The sequence below is a fragment of the Hibiscus syriacus genome, unplaced genomic scaffold, assembly GCF_006381635.1.
Source record: "Hibiscus syriacus cultivar Baekdansim isolate YM2019G1 unplaced genomic scaffold, ASM638163v2 tig00113725_pilon, whole genome shotgun sequence".
In the NCBI taxonomy this organism is placed as follows: Eukaryota; Viridiplantae; Streptophyta; class Magnoliopsida; order Malvales; family Malvaceae; genus Hibiscus; species Hibiscus syriacus.
Genome location: NW_024063471.1, coordinates 19077961 through 19086595, shown reverse-complemented (window position 1 = coordinate 19086595; position 8635 = coordinate 19077961). Strand labels below are relative to the sequence as shown.

The 8635-nt window shown below is 33.9% G+C and overlaps 1 long non-coding RNA gene across 2 annotated transcripts; it reads right to left on the bottom strand.

Moving 5' to 3' along the window:
* Positions 1–344: 344 nt before the first annotated feature.
* Positions 345–6000, bottom strand: LOC120187539. Of its 2 annotated transcripts, XR_005522299.1 has the most exons (6): positions 5917–6000; positions 5001–5144; positions 4120–4230; positions 1068–4035; positions 842–925; positions 345–622 (listed from the first exon to the last, which is right to left on the bottom strand). It is a non-coding gene; the product is annotated as an uncharacterized LOC120187539 (long non-coding RNA). The 2 variants fall into 2 exon arrangements; XR_005522298.1 differs by having other exon boundaries at positions 1068–4230.
* Between the last annotated feature and the right edge of the window lie 2635 nt (positions 6001–8635).

The window sequence follows — 8635 nt, the reverse complement described above, 5'->3', positions numbered from 1 at the left end:
TTTTTGTTTTCAAACAAGTTTGAATTCGATTTTAATTTCAAAATCTTTAAAATAAAATTTTAAAAATAAATTAAATCAATGAAGTAAACTTATTTCAAAACAAGATGTTTTTATTAATTTTTTAAAGAAAAATATAATTTACTCGATTTTGAACACGGTCCCTTGAAATATCTTAATTTAATTATATTGCTTTAAACGAACTTATAAATACACAATTAACTACTGCGTCAGTCATTAAATATAACACATTACATATCAAACAAGAATTTTGAATCGATTACGCATTTCACATTCATAGAAGATGAACAACAATAGCATCCAAGAAGATCAAAGAGCCACAAAGAAAGTAAAGAATCGAGAATTAACAATAGAAGATGATGAATCAACTCAGCAAACAGAGAATATGCAGACTGAAGATGATTCCCAAGAAGAAGGAGCTACCACCAATAAACATCTCAAGAGTCCTAAGAAAATCTTCTATGCTACCATGGCTGCCAAGGGATCGAATCTGAACCCCCCAATCAAGATGACTGAAGAGGAGATAGTATTCCAAGAAGGAGACGTCACCATGGACAGTTATGGAGAATTTCCTCGAATAAGCTTCTCAAAGCGAATCCATGATCTGATTGATCGAAACATGAAACATGTCATTATCACTAGACTGTTGGGAAAGAAAATTGGGTATAAAGCGCTGCTAAACAGAATCCAGGCCTTATGGATGCCGATAGGTAACTTAAACTTAATAGATCTTGATAATGACTACTATCTAGTGAAGTTTGAAAACATGGAAGACTATAATAGAGTGCTCACTGATGGCCCTTGGATGATATATTGAAGTTACCTGACTGTACAACCATGGTCGAGAAATTTTACCACATCTGAAAAGCATCCTTCACAAGTCATAGCCTGGCTGAGACTGCCTGGGCTACCATACAGATATTACAATGCAATGGTAATCAGTAAAATTGCGAATACAATTGGAAGAGTTATCAAAATAGACTACAATACTAAAGTTGGAGAGAGGGGAAAATTTGCAAGAATTGCAGTTGTTATCGACCTAAACAAACCTCTTATTCTATGTGTGGGAATTGATGACTTCATCCAAAAGATTGAATATGAAGGTCTGCAACAAATCTGCTTCAACTGTGGTACCTATGGACATGCAAAAGAAGTCTGTCAAATCAACCAAGAAGAGAAGCAGATGGATACATCCAACAGTAAAAATGTTATTGAAGAACAAGCCAATGTTGAAATAAATAAAGAAAATCCCTTTGGTCCTTGGATGGTTGTTCAACCAAGAGGAAGAAACAGTAGATTGCAAAGAACTCAAATCAGAAACAAAGAGGTTGAAGGATCATCAAGACAAGGATCAAGATTCACCCCCTTACAGGAAGAACATTTAGAGGAAGAATCCAGGGAAAGCAATAAAGCTTACCAGCATCAAAGAAATGAAAAGGATATACAAGCACCTGCTACAAGAACTGACATTGCAACAGATAAGATGAAGAACAGAAGGAGAGAGAGAGAAATAATGAGAAACAAGAACACAGCAGCTCAAACTGATATTACAGACCGGACCCAGAAAAAAAATACTCACACTAACCTTGAAATTGATGATAGATTAGTTGAGGTCCCTACCACTGATAGTGAAATGGTTGAGAGTAAAGATAATACTAAGGAGGTGAATATTGGAGGGATCCAGGTCACAGTGAATGAGGATGCTCAAATCAGTGAACACATAGTTACAGTGGGAAAAGGAATACATACAGCAATTACCATTCATGAAAATAAAAATCAGAATCTCACTTCTAGATGGAACTTCAACAAAAAGTCAAAACAAGTTTTTCACACTACCAAAAAAAGCTTTAAAGTTAGAAAATCTAAACCTACTATTAGTCCTAACGTTCATTTACTGTCGGAATGGTTCCAAGAAAATACCATGAATTCGGAGAACTTGGCTCCTCCTGATAATAGCACTCCTATAACCAATCAAGCTCAAATGATGAAGCAAATTGATCTGGAGAAGAGCAAAGAAGGAAAACAGAAGGAAAAAGAGGTGCCACAAAGCACCTACCAATTACCTCAATAATTTTGAAGATTCTTTTTTGGAACACTCAAGGGGTTGGTAAACCTTCCTTTAGAAGACATTTCAAAGATTGTGTGAAGGTGCACAAACCCAAGATCATTGCCTTGATGGAAACGCACACTAGTGGCAAGAGAGCTGACAGAATTATCAACAATATGGGCTACATTAATTCTTTCAGAATCGAAGCTCAGGGTCACAGTGGAGGTATATGGATACTTTGGGATAATTCGGTTAAAGTTAAAATACTAAGTATTTCTAAATAGTATGTTCATGCGCACATTAAGGATAGTAGCAGTAACTACTGGAACTATTTTACAGCAATTTATGCTAGTCCCAGCCCCAACATTCGATGTAAGCTATGGAATCTCCTAGAATAACTCAAACCTAGCAATAATGAACCCTGGATACTAGGAGGGGACTTTAATTGTATCCTGAAGCCCAATGAGAGAACTGGTGGTAGCAATTGCTTCAGAGGTGGGAGTAAGCACTTCCAAGAGTTCATATTCAATAACAATTTGATAGATGTTAAGTACCAGGGTGATGAATTTACGTGGAGACGTGGAATATTATGGCAGAGACTTGATAAATGCATTATGAACATAAAGTGGTTAGAATTATACCCAGATACTAGAGTTCATCACCTTGACCGAATAGGATCACATCATTGCCCTATTCTTCTGCATACCATGAACAACCCCAAAGGGAATAAAAAGAATCAATTCAGATTCCTGGTAGGTTGGATGGACCACCCTGACTTTGAGCAGTTTATTAAAAAAGAATGGGTAAAACATGATAACCTTATGGAAAGCCTAAATCATCTCAAGGAAAGCATCAAGGTTTGGAATAATGAAGTTTTCGGTAATATCAACCAGAAGAAGAAAAAATTAATTGCTAGGCTTAAAGGTATTGATAAAACTCTTCGATGTTATAACTCTACCAGACTGTCAACTCTTGAAGATGATCTTAAGCTTGAACTTGACTTAATTCTTAGACAATAAGAACTTCTTTGGGCTCAAAGGACGAGATGTAAATGGATTACCCATGGAGACAAAAATACAAAGTACTTTCACTCATGTGCTATTATTAAGGGTAGAAAAAAACTTATAACTACCCTCAAAACAGATTCTGATAATTGGTGCGAAGACCAAGAAATGCTCAAAATTCATGTGAAGAAATATTATGAAGATCTTTTCACAAATGACCCTTTAGTAAGGCATTCTCTTGAGAATAGTAGACCTTTTCCTAACTTGAATCAGGAACAATGGAGTTGGCTTGATAAACCTTTCGATAATATTTAGATTAAAGATGCACTATTCAGTATGAACCCCCTAAAAGCTCCAGGAATTGATGGATTTCATGCTAGTTTTTTCCAGAAAAATTGGGACACGGTTGGAGAAAAGGTTTGCTATCTAGTCAAACATTGCCTCAATGGTGGTTAGATTGAAGAAGCTTTAAACAGAACGTGCTTGTTTTTAATCCCTAAGGTAGATAACCCTGATAGAATTACCCAATTTAGACCTATAAGCCTTTGTCAGATCACCTACAAAATTATAACCAAAGTCATTGTTAACCGCCTTAAACCTATTCTTCCTTCTATCATCTCTAATAGCCAAACTAGTTTCGTTCCAGGTAGGGTTATTACTGACAACATTATCCTAGCTCAGGAGGTGATTCGCACTATGAAGAAAAAGAAAGGAAAGAAGGGGTATTTAGCCATCAAGATTGATCTGGAGAAAGCATATGAGAGATTAGATTGGAACTTTATTAAAGCTAGCATTGAGAAGTTGGGGCTCCCTATTAAAATTATTCTGGCTATTATAAATTGTATTACCTCCACGACAATCCAAATCAATTGGAATGGAGAAATTACGGAGCCTTTTAAACCATCTAGAGGAATTAGACAGGGGGATCCCCTCTCGCCTTACCTGTTTGTCATCTACATGGAAAGACTAGTGCAAGAAATTACATTAGCTGTGGAACAAGGTAGGTGGAAACCAATTAAACTATCAAAAAATGGCCCTAACATTTCTCACCTCTTTTTTGCAGATGATCTTATGCTCTTTGCGGAAGCAGACAACTCCCAAATTGGGACTATTCAGAATACTCTCCAAAAATTCTGCAACAGCTTGGGGCAGAAAATTAATCTGCAGAAATCAAATATCTATTATTCTAGAAATATTAAGGTTCAAACAAAAATCAGCATTACGAATGCGATTGGCATCAAAGAAGTCTACAATCTTGGGAATTACCTTGGAGTTCCACTGTTACACAACAGAATCAATAAAAGAACATATAGCAATATCATCCAGAAAGTGAAGAACAGACTCTCAGGATGGAAGGCGAAGACATTATCAATAGCAGAAAGAATTACTCTTGCTAAATCAGTGCTCAATTCAATCCCATCATATACCATGCAGTCCATCCTACTTCCTAAAGGAACTTGTGATGAACTTGAGAGACTTACCAGAAATTTTATCTGGGGCCATTCTAATGAACAGAAAGGAATACATATGGTGAACTGGGACACGCTCTGTAAACCAATCAAAGAAGGGGGACAAGGACTTAAGAATCTAAGAATCCAAAACAAGGCTTTCCTTTTCAAATTAGCTTATAAACTTATTAATAGAAATGATCTTTTGTGGGTGCAGGTAATGAGAAACAAATACAAGATGGAAGAGATACTTCCTGATAAGTTAATAAAGAAGGGAGGATCAGCTCTTTGGAACAACATATGCAGCCCATGGACAGAATTTAAACAGAATATTTGCTGGAACATTGAAAACGGAAATCAAGTTAAATTCTGGCAAGACATATGGCTTGATAACAATGGCCCTTTATCTAGACTATGCAACCAACCAATTGAAGTAGAGAATGACAGATCCAAAGTTAAGGAAATGATCAACCAGAATGGTACCTGGGACTGGAACAAGCTTGATAGATTACTCCCAGAACAAACCATTTATAAAATGCAAGTTGTTCCTCCTCCAGTAGATGAAAGCATTGTAGACTCTCCAGGCTGGATTCTCTCGGAGAAAAGAGTCTTCACAGTCAAATCTGCCTACAAGAAAATAGCAAATATAAATTCGATGGAGGAAAAAATCTGGTGCACCATTGCCAAGCATAATAATATCCCCAGAATTAAAACTTTTCTATGGCTTATAGGAAATGACAGACTACTGGCCAACGCTGAAAGAGCCCGTAGGCATATGACAAATGATGAAAGATGTCCTATGTGCAATTATGAGACAGAAGATATCAATCACATATTGAGATTCTGCCCAAAAAGTCTACTGATTTGGACTGAACTAGTAGATAGCCAGAAAATGAATAAGTTTTTGAGCAGCAGCATCAAGGAGTGGATCATTGAGAATATCGAAACAACCCAATCCCCATCGCCAAAAAATGAGAACTGGCCTACATTCTTCAGCTCTGTTATATGGTACATTTGGAAAAGAAGAAATCGGGTGATTTTTGACCCAGAAATGATCGAAAGAGATTCTATAATACAACAAGCCATAAGAAATACCTAAGATCTTCAAAATACAGAAAGTTCTAAAATCGAAAATACCCAAATCCGAAATAACAACCGATACAAATGGTAGAAACCAGACCGAGGATACTGCAAGGTTAATACTGACGGAACCAAACGGCAGAACACGGGAGAAGCTTTATGCGGAGGAAGGAAGAAAGAAAAGTAATTTTAGAGTATGACAGCAGAGAAGCCATCAACCACGTCATGAACAAATCGAGTAAACACAAGAAACTTACTATACTGCAGCACATAGAGAAATTATTAAAGAAAAACTAGAAGATTGAACTGAATCACATACCTAGGGAGGCCAATCAAACAGCGGATATGATCACCAAGCAAACATGGAGAATTCAGGGGAGCACAATCGTTCTGTAGAATGCCCCCAAGGAAGCTGAGAAGTTTCTAAATATTGATAAAACAGGCAGTTAAGAAGCCCTTTGTACCTTTTTTAACAAAAAAAAACTATTGAGTCATTAATTTTGTAAACCATCTCAATTATCATCTCAATAGAAAAACACTACATTAAGTTTTAAACGAACTTATAAATACAAAATTTAAATCATAATATGATTGTATACATGTAATATAATAATAAGAATAGTAATAAAAATAATGGTAATAATAAATATAATAATAATAATAATAATAATAATAATAAGTGTAAACTACATAAATGACCATCCAACTATGGGCTTGTTCTCGAAATGATTATCATTTTTAAATTAGTGTCAATATGACCACTAACATATTTAAATGGTTACAATATAGCCACCTGCCGTTAATATTTAACGGAAATGTTTACATGACAGTTAACAAAATTAATATAATTAGGGTACAAGTCCTTGTAAAGTTACGTATTCGCAGCGTTGGCACCCTGCTTCATTTTCTTCCATTTTGGTCACTACTTGTATATGATTTATTTCCTTAGATTTTCATTTAATGCAATTTGATCCTGATTATGTTTTTTTTAATTTGTCTAATACCTTAATTTGAGAATTAACTTTGAAATCTTTTATTCTAGTCGTGTATTAAATTTATAGATTAAATACCTTAGATTTTAGAATTAATCGTTGAGTCAATTCTCACACTTGTTATCAAGATAATACATATATTATATAACTTGTTCAGGTTCAGGCAGAAAAATAAAACTAAAATAACCTAATTGCATTTAAACTCAATATTAGTTAGTAACCAAGCAAAGCCTTAACTAATGGCTAAATCAAATATTTAAGAATCAATTAAAATATTTTTATATATTATAGTTAACGATAAAAATAAAAATAGACAAGTTATGACATAAATCTAGGCTAATTGAGAATATGATAACACTTAAATTGTTAAAAAAAGTTTAATATATTATTTAGAATAAATTTAAGATTTTAATATTTTTAAATTAAATTTATTTATTTAATATTTATTTATTAATGATTATATATATAATTATATTAAAAATTATTTGACATAACCGAACTCACGAGTACAATTTAAAATCAAAAGATAAATTTATAATTTGAATCCTAAATATTTTTTATTGTGATTATAATTTGAATATTAAATTATTTTTTTAATAATTTCCCAAGTTGGATTCTTTTTCCTGTCAAAACTCATCTTCTTGTATCTTCACTTCAATTCAAAAGGTGACACGTGCCACATTTTTATTTTTAAATTAATTAAACTAAAATTTAAAAAATCCTCTTATTATACTGTGACATGTGTCACAATTTGATTAGTGAAATAAATTTATTCAAATAAATTGAAATTAGGACCTCATTAAAAATTAAGAATTAAATTTAATCTTGGTGATCAAATTGATTAATTATAAAATCTAGGGTTTTAATCTATAAATTTAATACATGATTATAATAAAATATTTTAAAGTTAATTCTCAAATTAAGGCATTAGAAAAATTAAAAATAGAATCATGATCAAATTGCATCAAATGAAAAATCCAAGGATATAAATCATATCCAAGTAGTTACCAAAAATGGAAGAAAACAAAGCAAGGTTCGAACGCTGCAAACATGTAACTTTACAAGGACCTATGTCATAATTATATCAATTTTGTTAACTACCACGTAAACATTTCCATTAAATGTTAACGACATGTGGTAATATTAAAACCATTTAAATAGTTCAATGGTCATATTGAGCAAATTTGAAATTGGAGTAATTTCGAGATCATGTCATTGAAATTAATTCCCTTGCTACGTTTGGTGTTATGTTGACGAGAGTTCGTCCACTAGAAGCATCGTCCATTTTCATCTCTAAGTGTAGCAGTCCTTCGTAGAAATACTGGAGAAGCATTTTCTCAGTTAATTCGTGTTGCATACAACTTGCGCAAAGCTTTTTGAATCGCTCTCAATAGCCGTAAAGCGATTCTCCATCTTTTTGTTTAATCCCCAAGATGTTTCTTCTCAATTTTTCCGCCTTTTCTATTGGGAACTGTCAAGAAAGATACGATTTAAATCAGACCATATATTGATTAAATTCGTATGTAAATAAGTCATTCTTTTGTTAAACCAGATAAATAAAAGGGAAATGCACGTAATTTAATTTGGCATTCGAATACTTCATGTGGTTTCATACTATAACAGACATATGAAACTCCATGAGATGATTGTGTGGATTCTCACTGAAAAGTCCATGAAAGGTGGCAAGGAGATGAAAGAGCCCCATTTTTTGTTGAAAAGGTATTTCTCCTTGAGAGAAGGTGATGCAGAGAGGTTTTTCAACCACGGGTGTTGTGACTAACTCGCGAATTGTTTGATCAGCCATCGGTTCCAGTGTTTGTGCATCAACTTCAACTTTGGGTAGTGTAAAGTGTGATTCGGCGTGTGATGATGCTTCAATGGAATGCGTTGATTCTTCTTGTGTGGCATCAATGTTGGTTGATCCTTCAGGATTTAATTTTTCTTTTTTTCATCTTCTTTTCTCTCGAAGTGTTTGTTCGTGGATTCTTCTAGATTGTGATTCTATTTACGGATCAAATTCTTCTAATGCGTCTTGGTTTTCCCTAG